This window comes from Ursus arctos, unplaced genomic scaffold (assembly GCF_023065955.2).
Source record: "Ursus arctos isolate Adak ecotype North America unplaced genomic scaffold, UrsArc2.0 scaffold_12, whole genome shotgun sequence".
NCBI lineage: Eukaryota > Metazoa > Chordata > Mammalia > Carnivora > Ursidae > Ursus > Ursus arctos.
This window is the reverse complement of record NW_026622786.1, coordinates 3,527,954-3,541,904: the sequence shown is the minus strand read 5'-3', so window position 1 is coordinate 3,541,904 and position 13,951 is coordinate 3,527,954. Positions and strand designations below refer to the sequence as shown.

Here is a 13,951-nt window from a genome sequence, read left to right as displayed (position 1 = left end):
ACATTGACAGACACAGAAATGCTGAAAGATTACATCACCAGCCGACCCACACTACAAGAAATGTTAAAGGAGTCCTCCAGGAAGAAGGACACCCACACCAGATGGGAATCTGCATGTAGCCAGCAGGATGAAGGACACAGAATGGTAACCGCATGGGAAACTAGACAAGATTTCTTTCTCATTATTTAAATCTCCTTAAAAACACGAGGCACATGAAACCAAAGTAGTGGGGATGGGACTTGGGGTTTCTAACATGCAAAGGAAAAAGCACCATAGCTAGCGCATAAAGGCGGGCAGGGAAGAAACGTGAAGACGTAGGAGATCCCTTGGAGGGAGGGAGGCTGGTAAGTTACAGATGTATGCAGCTATGAAGCCCAAAGCAGGCGCTGGAATAACAAGAGAGAGAGTTACAGCTAACAAGCCAACAAGGGAAAGAACTGGATCATATAAAAACCATGGAAACACTACGTCAGAGCAATTGCTCTTCCGGGACTCTCCCCTGTCGAAATATTTGTCAAGTACGAGACCGATGACGACAGCAGTATCTGAAACCATAAGACCCTAGAATCAACTTAACGTAAAGAGTACGACGAAAGCGTTAAATAAATACTGGCGCAAACACACATTGGCAGAAGCTGCGTTGTTAAGAGGCATTCGGAGGGTTGTACTCTTTCGAGGACTTCGGATTCCCAGCGACCTGTTTTCCCAGAGCTCTCCCTCTCTAGGATCCGAGGTGGCTTTCTGATCTTGGCTACGGTCCTCCTGGTGTGCACATGCCAAAGGACACTTCCTACCTCCTAAAAATACCGCCGCGTCCCTGGGTGGGCTCGAACCACCAACCTTTCGGTTAACAGCCGAACGCGCTAACCGATTGCGCCACAGAGACCTTCGGGGAGCTCCCGCCCACATCCCGGTAGAGAGCAAGCACGCACTCAACGCTAGGGGGAGCCACCCGCCGCCTGTCTGAGGCGAGTAGGGCCGGAGGGAAGCTGAAGGCCGGTGGGGTCCCGGGACCGTTCTTCGCGTTTGTTCCGCCGGCGCCCGTCCTTCGGCGCCGCTGGCGCTCCGCTCGCTCCACTAGGCTGCGGTCGGTGTGGGGGAAGCTGGAGAGAGGGTGGGGTGGGGGTGGTCAAAAGGGCGCAAACGCCAAGAGGCGGCAAGGAAAAGCCCGGGAGGCGTTCCCAGGGGCAAGGGACAAGGAGACTTCCCAGGACGCCTGTGCAGAGGCACCAGCCGGATTGTGGGACCGGAGCATGCTTTTTGTGGTTGGTTCGTCTTCATGGCGAAGGAGAGTCGAGAGGAAGGGAAGGAAAACCTGAGAGCGGCTAGGAAAGGGACCGCAGCGCCAGTACCTGCAGTTTGTCCGAAAAGAAGACGGCGCAGTAACTGGAATGACTTTGCGTCAAAAGTCCTAGAGCGACGACCGAGCCTGCCGCCGGGAGGGTGGCGCGCCGTGATCGTATAGTGGTTAGTACTCTGCGTTGTGGCCGCAGCAACCTCGGTTCGAATCCGAGTCACGGCAGTCCTCCCAGCTGCTCTTTTACTTTGCGTTTAAACCCGCCCGGCCCGTCCCTTACCTGGGGGCCAGGGAGCCCTGCTTCCCGACGGCCACCGGCCGCCGCGCCAGGAGGTCTTCTTCACCCGAAGGGAAGGAAAACTCCACTCCGCGCTAACCTCGGACCTTCTCCGCTCCGACTCTGAGCGCAAGGAAACTGAGCTAAAGGGCTTATCTTCAGCGCGGCTCCAAATGAGGACAAGTCCCCGCGTCCCCAACTGTCCAGCCAGGAACCCCGTGGGCTGTCGTTGCTGGGAAACGGCGTCTCTGTGTTCCTCAAAAAACCCTAAGGATCTTCAAAGACCAGAGACGACTTTCCATCCGATAAGTGTCACCTCCTCCGCAGACCTGTTGAGCGCCTCGAACCTTGGCTGCTGGGAATCTCTGCTTCAGGGGACTTTCTCAGCCCGTGGCTATTGTCCCCCTTGTGGTCATCACAGCAACCTCTCTAGTCAGTCGTGGCGTAGCCTCAAGGATTTGAAAATGCCTGTCGGCAGCCCCTTCCACGCCACATGGTATTCATCGGGATACCGCTGAGAGTGTGCTTGTTCCGCATCTTTGCCAAGATTGGGCGTTTCCTACCCTTATAATTTTAGTCGTGCTGCTGGGAGCAGTGCTATCTCAGTGCGATTTTAATATCCATTTCTCTGGCGGCTAAAAATATTGAGCACTCTTTTCCGTGCTTTGCTGGCCTCGTGTGTCTTCTTGCCCGAAGGCTCTGTTCCTGTCTCTTACCCATCTAAAAAACTTGACTTGTCGGATCTGTTTTAATGATCAGTTTGAAGGAGCTCATTTACCTTATAGTTACAGGTTTGCGGGCTTGCTTGCTCGTTTTGTCAGATATATTTTGTGAACGTTTACTCCCTGTCTGTGCCTTGCTGTTTTCACTGTCTTGGTGGCCTCGTTGGATGAGAAGATGCTGTTAATGTTGATGAAGTCCAACTTGAAATGTCTTTTTTTTATATATACATTTTCCCCCTGGTTCTTGTTTAGTAAATCTCTGCCTACCACCAAGTCACAAAGTATCCTCAAAAAATGCTTTATGCCTTTAACTATTATGTTTCGCGAGGCACCTCCCATTAATTTTTGTGTGTAGCATGAGGTAGAAATAAAGCTGTTTCCCGCCCCCGTTGATTGAACCTATTTCCTTTCCCCGTTGAACTCTCTATTGAAAACGAATTCACCAGGTCAGCTGTGGGTCAGTTTCCGGTCTCCCAGCTCAGCCCCTTTCCCTATTTGTGTCTCCTGATGCCACTGGCACATTGCACGGTCTATAGGGGCTCCGAGGAAGTCTTCAGGTGCGGTAGCGTAAGCTGCGGGGGCAGCAGGTTGTAGGCGGGTGGGGGGCATAAATCCGGAATCCAGTTCCCGGCCGCCGAGCCCTCCTTGAAAGCGGTCCCTACGCGCGGCCTCGGTTGCTGCGTCCCCCGAAGTCCACCGGGTGATGTTGGGGACGCCGGGGTCTCACGCCGGGCGCCTCCCCTCCCGCGCCCTCGCGGCTACCTCGTGTCCGCACGCGGCCTCGCGAAGGCGCGTCTCCAGGGCAGCTCTGAGGGGCGGCCGGGCCGGGCCGGGGCGACTCGCTGTGGGCCTTGCGGACCTGGCCGCCCTCGGGGCATCTCCTGCGGGCTCTTGTTTTCCCGAGAGCTGGGAGGGAACGTCTTTACTGAAAGCGCGCTCCTGGGAGGACGGGTGACCTCCCTGAAGGCCCAAGGCCTTCCACAGCTCAGGGGGAAAATGTCACTCCCGTGGGTAGCCAGTGGAACTGTCCTCCAGCGGCTCCCTGGTGGTCTAGTGGCTAGGATTCGGCGCTTTCACCGCCGCGGCCCGGGTTCGATTCCCGGTCAGGGAATCACTTTTTATGCAGAAATCTGCCTTTCAGTCCAGCAGGTGAGGTGCGGTGTCCGCTCCGCACGACGCGGACTCTTCAACTCCCAGGCCGGGACGTGGGGATGGGGGTGGTGGACGGCCGGTCCTTCTTCGGGGCGCACCGGGCTTGCTGGTCCCCAGGTCCGTCGACCGCAGAAGTGACTTCCGGGGGCCACTAAGGAGCGGGCTCGTGTTTACGCTACGCGACAGAGGTTCCCAACCCTGTGGGGTCGCCCCAGGGGCGCAGATCAGGCTGAGCTCCGAAAAACCCATCTCTGGAGGCCAAGCCACGTCGCGGTGTTCGTGTGTACGCCCGACACCGGCCGGTGGGCCCAGCCTCGTCAGCTCAGTTCGCGCAGAAAAGGCTTACTCCGCGTTCGGAAGACGTGCCTGGACCCGATACCCGCGAGGACTGAGAGGCAGGGGAGCGCCGGGAGGCGAGCGGGTCCTCCTCGAAGGCTGTCCCATTCGCAGACGAAGCGGTGTAGGGAGGCGCTGTTAACTGACCCCACGAAGGTAGCAAGGGAAGTGTGCACCAAATGGGAAGCTCTTACTGCTTCCGTAAGCCGAAGCCCGCAGCAGTCAAACTCAACCCTAGGATGCCAGAACGACGGTGCCACAGTCAAAGCCCACTGTTTCTCCAGGGACTGCCGCACTTAAACCCTGCACACTCTACCAGGCACGGGGCACATTTCCTTTTTTCCCTTCGACACTGGCTCCCAAGGCCTTTGGGGGTCAACGCGACGTCTACTGGAAGGCACGAAGAGAGCGAGCCGGGGCCGGGGGAGGCGCTGCGGCCCCAGAGCGCAGAGGCAGCAGGCGCGGTGTGGAGCTGAGGCCGCGCAGGGGCTGCCGGGCGCTGGGTGTGGAGCCGCTGCCGCAAGGCGGAAGGTCGAAGGGGCGAACTCGTGGGTTCCCGTGAGGCGCGTGATGTGGGGGGACGGGGCGTCGCTTGAACTCCTTTCGGGAGCGTTGGGAAGAATGGCGGCGGTTGGGTGGAGGGGAAGGTGGTGACCCTGAGTGTACCGTGGAGGGATGGAAGGCTGCAGGTGGGGGCGCGAGCCCGCTGGGCAAGGTTTCTATGGTTCTGTTGGTGGTTGTCTCACAAGGAAGTCTGGGTGCTCTTGGCCCCCTGGTTGTCTTTTTTTAGTCCCCACGTGGGTCTTTCCTCCTAGGGTTGTCAATAAATGCAGAGTTTTCGAAGTCGGAGAATACAGTCTATTTCATTTCCGATTACGAGCGTTTTTTGGTGTTCGTTTGTTTCTTTTTCCTTGAGCTTGATCGGTACCGTGCTTAAAAAAAAAAGAGTCTAAAGGCAGATAGCAAGCTTGCCACGTAAAATTTGCAGGTGCTCGTGCAAAAAGTAAAAACAGAGGCATCAAAGCTTCTGCTCCTAGGTGGATTGCCAGGATAGCTATTTTGTCTTCTGTTCGGGAACCTTGAGGGCTAGGAACACAGAAATCGACATTTTCAGTCCCAAGCTCACTTGAGAAGGAGATCCTCACTACATTAAGGTGGGACCCTAAAGTCTTAAGCCCTTGGGGGGAAGAGTGACCCTAGTCCTTCCCCTTCAAATCCCAGGGCTCTTTGGACAAGGCAGCCTTGGCACAGAAATCTACACTTTCAGTCCCAAGCTCACTTGAGAAGGAGATCCTCACTACATTAAGATGGGACCCTAAAGTCTTAGGCCCTTGGGGGGAAGGGTGTGACCCTGTCTTTCCCCTTCAAATCCCAGGGCTCTTTGGACAAGGCAGCCTTGGCACTACAAGCAGTATAAGGTAAAGGAAAGTTTAAAAAGCCCATGAGAATAAATAAATTGAGTAAGCAGGCACACAAGCAAGCAGGTGCCTGGCTGGCTCACTCCGGTAGAGCGTGCCACACTGGATCCCCCTCCGGGTTGTAAATTCCAGCCCCAGGTTGGATGTAGAGATTACTTGACAGTAAAATCTTTAAACATTAAGTAAAAAGGCCCCTGAGGAAATTGTGGCCACGGGCTTGACCTCTAGTGGATGTAGCCTTGAGGGTACATAGCCTGGGTAGTCCGGGAGACCCCAGGCCATCAACTTGGTGTGGTATGTTTCCCAGCGGGTAACAAACTCTAAGAGCCTGCCAGAGGAGAGCATATTCAAAGGAGAACACACTCATCGTAGGGCTGTAGAAGTGCCCTCCAATAACATTTCCAGAGACTCAGCATCTAGAATTCAGTCATAAGACATAAGATGAAACCTCAGGTATCTGGAATTTCAGAGATACTTCCATCAATGCTTGTATCAGAGTAGACATGCAGATGGAAATTAGGGAATAATTCTGAAGCAAACAAAACTGAAAAGACTGCAGCTACTGCACAAGGTGTGGTGAAACCAGTCTTCAGAGGATAATACATGGCTTTAAATGTAATTCATGACAATTAGGGCTGATCACTAACCAGCTAAACCTCCATCTCAGAGAGTAACCAAAAAAATAACAAGAACAACCAAAGCAGTTAGGACCAGAGGTTAAATATAAAAGCAGGAATTTGAAAATTAGAAATTAAAGAAGAAAGGAAAGTAAGAGAGAAAATTAGAAATAGATATACAAAAGAGAAAAGTCAATGGTTGGATCTTTGAAAAGACCGCTCAGATAAAACTGGGAAGAGGGAAGCAGGAAGTCACTGCTACTGAATGGGCAGACGTAAGGAAACAATAATGAGTATCACAAACACGCATACGTCAACCAATTAAAAGTTTTAGAGGGCATGTAGGTATATGGCAATAGTGAATTGGGCAGGGGTGGGGAGGAGGACTAGTCCTACAAGCATTAATTTTTTTTTTTTAATTAGAACTCAAAGTCTTCCTGCAAAGAAAGCTCAAGGACCAAAAAAGTTCATTAGAAGAAATGACTCCAAAAACAAAGAAATTCTAAAAGCATCAAAAGATGGCAGAATTCCCCAACTTATGTTTATGAGTTTGGGTTGAAACCAAAAACCAAAAAGGCAATGTGAAAAACAGAAATTACAGGCCTCACTTATTGCTGAGTATACATAGCTGCAAAAATTCTTTAAAAGACTGGATCAAAATATCTATTACAAGATATGTCATGACAAAATTGGTCTTACGCTGGGGAAACATTTGATTATCATTAGAAGATACATGAATTCATCACACTAACAACTTATGGGAGGAAAATCAGAATCACTAAAGCACAGAAAAGGTGTTTGAAAAAATTCATTATCAGTTTATGATTGTTCAAAACCTCTTAGCGTAAGAGGAAGAGAACAGTCCTAATCTGCTAAAGGGTAGCTTCCAAACCAAAAACAAACAAATAAAAACCTTCAGCACACATGACAGTTGATGATAAAATACTGACAGTTTCCCCCTACCCTTACCAGTTAGGAACCAGCAAGAAGCAGACACAGAGGCCCACCGCAACCACTTCTCTTCACCACTGTGATGGAGAACTTAGCCGGTGAGAAAAGGCAAGAAAAAGTATGAGAAGTGAAAATGGAAAAAAGAGTACTATAATTATTTATATATATGAAATAACTTACTAGAACTATTAAGAGAATCGAGTTTCTTTGGTATATACACAAATAGAGAAAGCAGGCTAAATTGAAGATTCAAAAACCGGAGGTATTAAAAACATTATAAATGTTCAATGATTATAGCATATAAGAATTCAATCCCATGTACTGGGGGGGGGGGCAGGGGAAGGATGACATATGATCCCTACCTCCACCACGACCAAAGTCACTTCCATGTGGATTAGGCACCAAAATGTGAAATGAAGCCGCAAATTATTTTGGTTGGTATTAATGAGCAGGGTATTCCCATGATCTCAAGGGTAAGCAAGGATTTTAAAAATAAGACAAAAAGACTAATTCTTAATGAAGAGGCTGATTAAGCCAACTACTTCAAGGATCTCTGTTCATCACAGCACAGAATCAAGGGTAAAAAGTCAAGGCACAGTTTGGGCCAACGTATCTGCAGTCAGCATAATCAACCGGTACGGAAAAAGACAGACCTATAGGAAAATCACCAAGGTTGGGGGGGAAAACATAGGAGAAAATTCAAGCGGCTAACAAACAGGTAATGGTGCTCAAATTCACTACCAAGAAGGGCTTTCCAAACGGGACCCTAATGAGAGAACATTACAGACAGGCAAAATAACAACAGCACCGCTAACAATTAAATGGGAGTAGGGGATGAGGCAGAAGGTTATGACCGGGTAAAGCAGGGGCATGGTGCAGGAAAGGGCCGATACTAGCTTACACCGTCATCTGTGTGTAGCTTACACAGCTGCGTGCATTACAGTCACTTGTTGTACGATACATACAGGTTCCGTGCATTCTACCTTATGTATGTCACAATTTTTCAACAACCACCCCCTCCCCCCACCACCACCCCCAGTCCTCCCCACACACCCCCCGCCACCCCAATGAATCTATGACAGAGAGAATGCTGTAGAGATTCCAAGATTTTGTTTCAAAAGAAAGGTGTGGACATTACTCTTTATTATACACCTCCAAAGACAATCCTATGCAGACCAGGCCCATGAAGTTGAGTTTTGGGTTGATGTGAGCCCAAAGACTATTTATTCTCCAGGAACCAACCCTAACTGAAGATACCTGTAGGGGCGCCTGGGTGGCTCAGTCAGCTGGGCCCTTGCCTTAGGCTGGGATCATGATCCCGGGCTCCTGGGATGGAGCCCTGCCTCGTGGGATCCAGCCCCACCTCGGGCTCCCTGTTCCCCGGGGAGCCGCTTCCCCCTCTCCCGCTCCCCCTGCTTGTGCTCTCTCTCTGTCAGATAAATAAATAAAATCTTTATTTAAGAAAAGAAGAGAAAATACCTGTAAAGGCTAAACTCCTTTAGTCCTATTATTTGAATACCCTGAAAAGGCTGTAGGCGGGAGCCATAACCGTTCAGATCTCTTCTTTGCTTTCTCATTGCTTGTTTCACAAGCCACAGCTCCTTTTTCCTCCTCTCCTCTAAGCTCTCCAAAAATTCTCCTGCAGTCCTGTCCTTGTGGTCTCCTCCCTCCCCTGCAACTTTCCTCCAGCTTCCTTACTGAAGATGGAGAAGGAAGAGGGGGAGGAAGGGGAGACCGCCTGAATATGGAGCAAGCTTCTCACAGGCCAGGAGAGGGTAAGGAAGGGAGGCAAAGACAATTCCCCCGCCCCCAGCAACCAGGAAAGGGGAAATTGGGGGGATGTTATGGTCCTTAAAACCTGTACTCCATCGAGTGAGTAATCCATGACGTAAATCAGAACTCCTCCTCCCTCCCCGGACCGCCATGGCCTAAATCCTGATTCCTGTTTACAGAGAAAATTGTATATCACAGTTCAGAATTTATTCATTAAAATTTCAGATTTCCAAAAAAAAAAAAAATTTTTAATCCCCCCCCCCCAGATTTCCAAGAGTTTAAAAACAAGTTTATGACTAAAAGAACTTCGGTGGTTCCAAGATAGTATCGCATCGTTTACGCTCAAAAGTAGAAAGACAGTCTCGGAATAACAAAACTCTTGGGATTGAATAAATCAAGTTAATTTTTTAAGATTTTGCCTATTTTTTTTTCCTTTTTTATTCGACAGGATAGAGACAGCCTGCGAGAGAGGGAACACAAGCAGGGGGAGTGGGAGAGGAAGAAGCAGGCTCATAGTGGAGGAACCTGATGTGGGGCTCGATCCCATAACGCCGAGATCACGCCCTAAGCCGAAGGCAGACGCTTAACCGGTGTGCCACCCAGGCGCCTCTTGCCTATTTATTAAAGAGAGAGAGAGCGAGCGAGCAAGCCGGCGAGCGTGAGCTGGGGGAGGGGCAGAAGGAAAGGGAGAAGCAGGCTCCCCGCTGAGCAAGGAGCCCAGCCCAGGGCTCCATTCCAGGACCCCGAGATCAAGACCTGAGCAGAAGGCAGAGGCTTTAGCCGACTGAGCCACCCAGGCGCCCCTAAATCAAGTTTATTTGGGCGTGGGGGAACCTCCCTCAATGTCACTAACCTTTGATTTTAAGCTACTGTTAGGTAGGTAGGCGGATCTTCCAAAGACTTTCGGGTGAGAATTAATCACCGGTAGTGTCTAACGTAGTCACGCCCCTACTACCCTCAAATCGGAATCCCTCCCAAGGAGCGCCCAGGAGCTAGAAAACAAATCCGGGTCAACAGTTCCCAGAGTCTTTAGCTCCTTCTCCCTTTTTACAAATACACTTTTCGGGCCAACACCTGTTGAGGCGCATCGCCGGGCACGCGGCATCCTTCCCCGGAACCGCGAGGCGCGGGCGGGTGGAGCGCAGGCCGCGGCCGCTGACGACGTGAACGGACCCGGTCGCTGGTGTTGCGGTGCAGCGGCGCGAGCGAGGGGCCTCTGGCCGTAGCTCCCCTCGCGTCCACGCAGGTCCCTCTCCACCAGCTCCTCCGCCTTCCTTGGGCCGCCGACGCCGCCGCGGCCACTGGGGTGTCCGCCGGCCCCGCGGCCGCTCCCCTCCGGGGACCTTCCTGTCTCTGCCCTCGCTCCGTGGTGAGACGTGGCCCAGCGGCCGACCCAAGGTCCAGCACGGGCATCGGTGACCTACCTGGTGGCTCTTTGGGTTCCGTGGGTCCTGCAGGGGAAAGGCTGAAAGTAACTGTGGTCTTAGGTCCAAATAGTCTCAACCGCAAACCCCGCGGAGACACTTGCAGGTGGACGGGTAAGAACTCGCGAGTGCGGTGGTTGCTGCGCTGCACGCCCACGGCTACTCCACTTAGGCCCGGCCCCGGTGTGGATCGACTCCTTATTGCTTTCTGCTCAGAAATACCCTACGGATTTTGGCGGCCAGAATCACGAAACCACAGGACTTGGCCTGTGCCATGGGGAATGCGAGGATGGGGCGCCTCGTGGGAGGTCTGAGGTCTGCGGGTGAGCAGAGGGGGAGAGGCACCCACCCGGGTCGCCGGTGGGGCGGGAAAAAAGGAGGAGACAGGATGCATTGGCCGGGAATCGAACCCGGGTCTCCCGCGTGGGAGGCGAGAATTCTACCACTGAACCACCAATGCTTCACACGAACGAAGACGCGTGGTGCTTCTCTTCAAAGAATTTCCGGAGTGACCGTCGGATGGGGCACGGGGAAACGAAAGCGCTCCAGAGTAGGTTTACACGGATGTCTTCCGAGGACAGACTAACGAACCCACAGGCATCAAAAGCAAAGGCTTCAGAAGGACACTTTCATTCAGGCAACAGCGTGAAGTGGGGACTCCCGAACAAAATAGCAAAATAAACCGTTTCGTCGGATCACAACACAACTCTGAGAAAGGCTCTGCCCAACTGTACGAACAGACCCCGGCAGGAAAACGTCCGAAATTCATCCAGACCCCTCGAAGATGACCCAGAACCTTCGGCCGTCAAATTCGAACCGTCACTTTAGACGGTCTGAGAACGTTATCTAACTTGCCAGCTTAGGCCAGTAAAATTCTAGCCGGTGGAAAGAAAGAAGCAGCCGACGCAGACTGGAATTAGAAGAAGGAATCAGAAGAAACACATTTCGGTCAATGGAGTTAGGTCTTCGTAACTGGGTGGTTTTTCTTTCTTTCTTTCTTTGTTCAAGATTTAGGAGTCGGTCTGGTGATCATTATAACAATAGTATGTGTCTGCCCCTTAAGGTGTTCAATAACATTTCGATGGGTATGTGATGTACCATAATTATGACGAGATTACTAGTAAGCTTGTGACGGATGATTAACAGTTTTGGAGAATCTAATCTCCTAAATTGGACTCCCTGCTGCACTGAGTTGTAGCATTTGCTGGCTCTGAGATGCCCGTGAGCACAGGCCTCGGTGTATTGGCCATGTAAGGAGCAGGCTAATTTTTAGAAAAATATGGGTGGTTGAAATGTCCTTTGATGACATTGAAATAGGGAGAGAGTTCTTTCCCCAATTTTCCCTGGGGAAATGAAACTGAAGAAGGGAACCTGGAGAGCTCCCCCACATGCTGGGACTCAGAATCATTATGACTTTTTGAAGGACAGGAGCCACAGAGGTGCAGTGATGCCTCTCTTGCTAGAAGGCAAGCATTAAAGAGTGAAAATATAAATATCAGAATACCAGAGAAAGGCAAAGGACAAAAACAGTTTACATTGGATAGAAAAGTATCATTCTAGCTTCTGTCCAGAGTCTAATCCAAATGTTTTGCCATGGCATGGCCTCCTTGAGTGGCCAAAGAAGGTCTTAAAGGGAAGATATTGGAATGTTATTTTCACATATTTACCCTTTTGTAGATCTCTCTCAAATACAGGGAAAAAGCAGGACCATTTAATCCTTGGTCTTTCAAGGACTCAAAATACAGGTAGGATGAGAGAAGCTCAATTATCACCCAGATCTTCTGGATTAACTCAGGTACATCCCCAAATGTCCAGCCTCCCAAACTGATACTGGGTTCTGAATGCCTATTGGGGGAAAAAACATGTTTGTATCAAGGTTGGGAGGAAAGGGGTTTGGGAGGCACTAAGCAATGGGCCAGCAAAGGGAGTGTATCTGAAGTGAGAAAATGATTCTTATTTGAATACCTCAACTTTATAGTGCTGCGTGATTTAAGTTTCCTATGCAAGCCTTTGCTCTGGGTGTCTACCAAAGACGTCTATACAAATTTATTTTAAGAAATCTTTTCAAAGTCCTTTGAATACTTCATGATTAGACCTAGATCAGCTGTGGAATGAAGCTTTGGTGGTTCAGTGGCAGAATCTTTGCCTCCCATATGGGAGACCCACGTTCAAACCCCAGCTATTGCATATTGGTTTATCCGTTAGGTTTTCCTTTTTGCACAGACAAAACCGGTTGAATCTGGGTTCTGGTTTCCAGATGTGGCATTGTCTGTGCAGGGAAAAAAATAGCAATAATTCTTCTTTAGTTAATTCCAGAGCAGAAGACCTTAAGGAATTGCTCTAAACAAGGATTTTGCAGGGCTGCTGAAGGGATCGCACGTGTTTATTGACCTGCAGTGCAGTCGTCACCTGGCAAGAGTATGTCTTTGAAGCCTCAAATGTGCCTGGTGGGTCTCTGCGATTTGAAATAATACTTAAAACCTAAACCACTGTCACCATTGTTCTTTGTCCTATCCTATCCTTTGTCCACATAGCACATATAGTGGGATCAAAAAGTGAAGTTCACTGAGGGATAGAAGTGGCTATGGGAGAGTCATTAGGGGCCCAAGGGAGGGGGACACTTGGGTGCAGGGAGTTGGATAGTGAGGCTTCTGACCTTTCTAAGGAGTTAGGCCCTCGTTTGCTGTTCTTGGTAATATTAAAGACAAGAATGAGCCCCAAATGGAGATCCACACTCACAAGAAAATAATTTTTATTGTGCCTTTTTGTTTTACACTCCACCAGTCAAATCTGATCAAAAGATCTTTGGGTTTGTATTAATTGATACCCTTTAGTTTTAAAACTGTTTTAGGATTACAAAAAAATTGAGCAGATAGCAGAGTTCTCTTATTCAGTCCCCCCAGTCCTATTATTAATATATTGCATTTATATGATACATATGTTACAAATAATGAACCAATATTGATACATTATTAACTAAAGCACATAGCTTACATTAAAGTTCACTCTTTTTTTTTTTAAAAGATTTTATTTATTTATTCGACAGAGATAGAAACAGCCAGCGAGAGAGGGAAAACAAGCAGGGGGAGTGGGAGAGGAAGAAGCAGGCTCATAGCGGAGGAGCCTGATGTGGGGCTTGATCCCATAATGCCGAAATCACGCCCTGAGCCTAAGGCAGACGCTTAACCGCTGTGCCACCCAGGCGCCCCAAAGTTCACTCTTTTTTAAAGTTCTGTGAGTTTTGACAAGTTGATAATGTCATGTATCTATCATTACTATGTCATACAAAATACTTTCGATACCCTAAATATTCCCTGTACTCCACATAATCAGCCTTCTCCCCTCCAAGTCCTGGCAACCACTGATCTTTTTTAGTCTCTATAGCTTTGCCTTTTTCCAGAATGTCGTATGTGGTCTTTTCAGACAGGCTTCTTTCACTTAGCAATATGAATTTAAGGTTCTTTTATACCTTTTTTATGGTAGCCCATTTCTTTTTATTCCTTAACACTATTCCACAGTTTGTTCAATCCATTCAACCTATCGAAGGGCATCTTAGTTGCTTCCAGTTTCTATGAACATTCATGTGTGAGTTTCTGTTGTGGACATAAATTTTCAACATATTTTGGTACATACCTTGAATACTAATGCAGTATATCTGGTAAGATTATGTTTAGCTTTGCAGGACACTGCCAAACACTGTCCCCAAGAGGCTGTATCATTTTGCATTCCCCAAAGTAATGAATGATGGTTCCCACTACTCCACATCTTCACTGCATTTGGTAGTGTTACTATTTAGACTTAACCATCCTAACAGGTGTGTACTGGTATCCGATTTTTGTTTTAATTTGCAATTCCCTAATGACAAATAATGTTGAAAAAATTTTCATGTCCTGAGTTGTCACCTATATATTTTTGACTGTTCGAATATTTTGCCCATTATTTAATTGGGTTTTGAAATTCTTATTGTTGAGTAATAGAGTTCTT

General features: G+C 49.2%; 4 non-coding genes across 4 annotated transcripts; 2 read left to right on the top strand and 2 right to left on the bottom strand.

Moving 5' to 3' along the window:
* Window positions 1–812: 812 nt before the first annotated feature.
* TRNAN-GUU (transfer RNA asparagine (anticodon GUU)) lies at window positions 813–886 on the bottom strand. The gene has a single exon. It is a non-coding gene; the product is annotated as a tRNA-Asn (tRNA).
* A 564-nt stretch (window positions 887–1,450) lies between these two features.
* On the top strand, window positions 1,451–1,522 carry TRNAH-GUG (transfer RNA histidin (anticodon GUG)). Its single transcript has one exon. It is a non-coding gene; the product is annotated as a tRNA-His (tRNA).
* Window positions 1,523–3,335: 1,813 nt separating this feature from the next.
* TRNAE-UUC (transfer RNA glutamic acid (anticodon UUC)) lies at window positions 3,336–3,407 on the top strand. The gene has a single exon. It is a non-coding gene; the product is annotated as a tRNA-Glu (tRNA).
* A 6,949-nt stretch (window positions 3,408–10,356) lies between these two features.
* Window positions 10,357–10,427, bottom strand: TRNAG-CCC (transfer RNA glycine (anticodon CCC)). Its single transcript has one exon. It is a non-coding gene; the product is annotated as a tRNA-Gly (tRNA).
* Window positions 10,428–13,951: the final 3,524 nt, after the last annotated feature.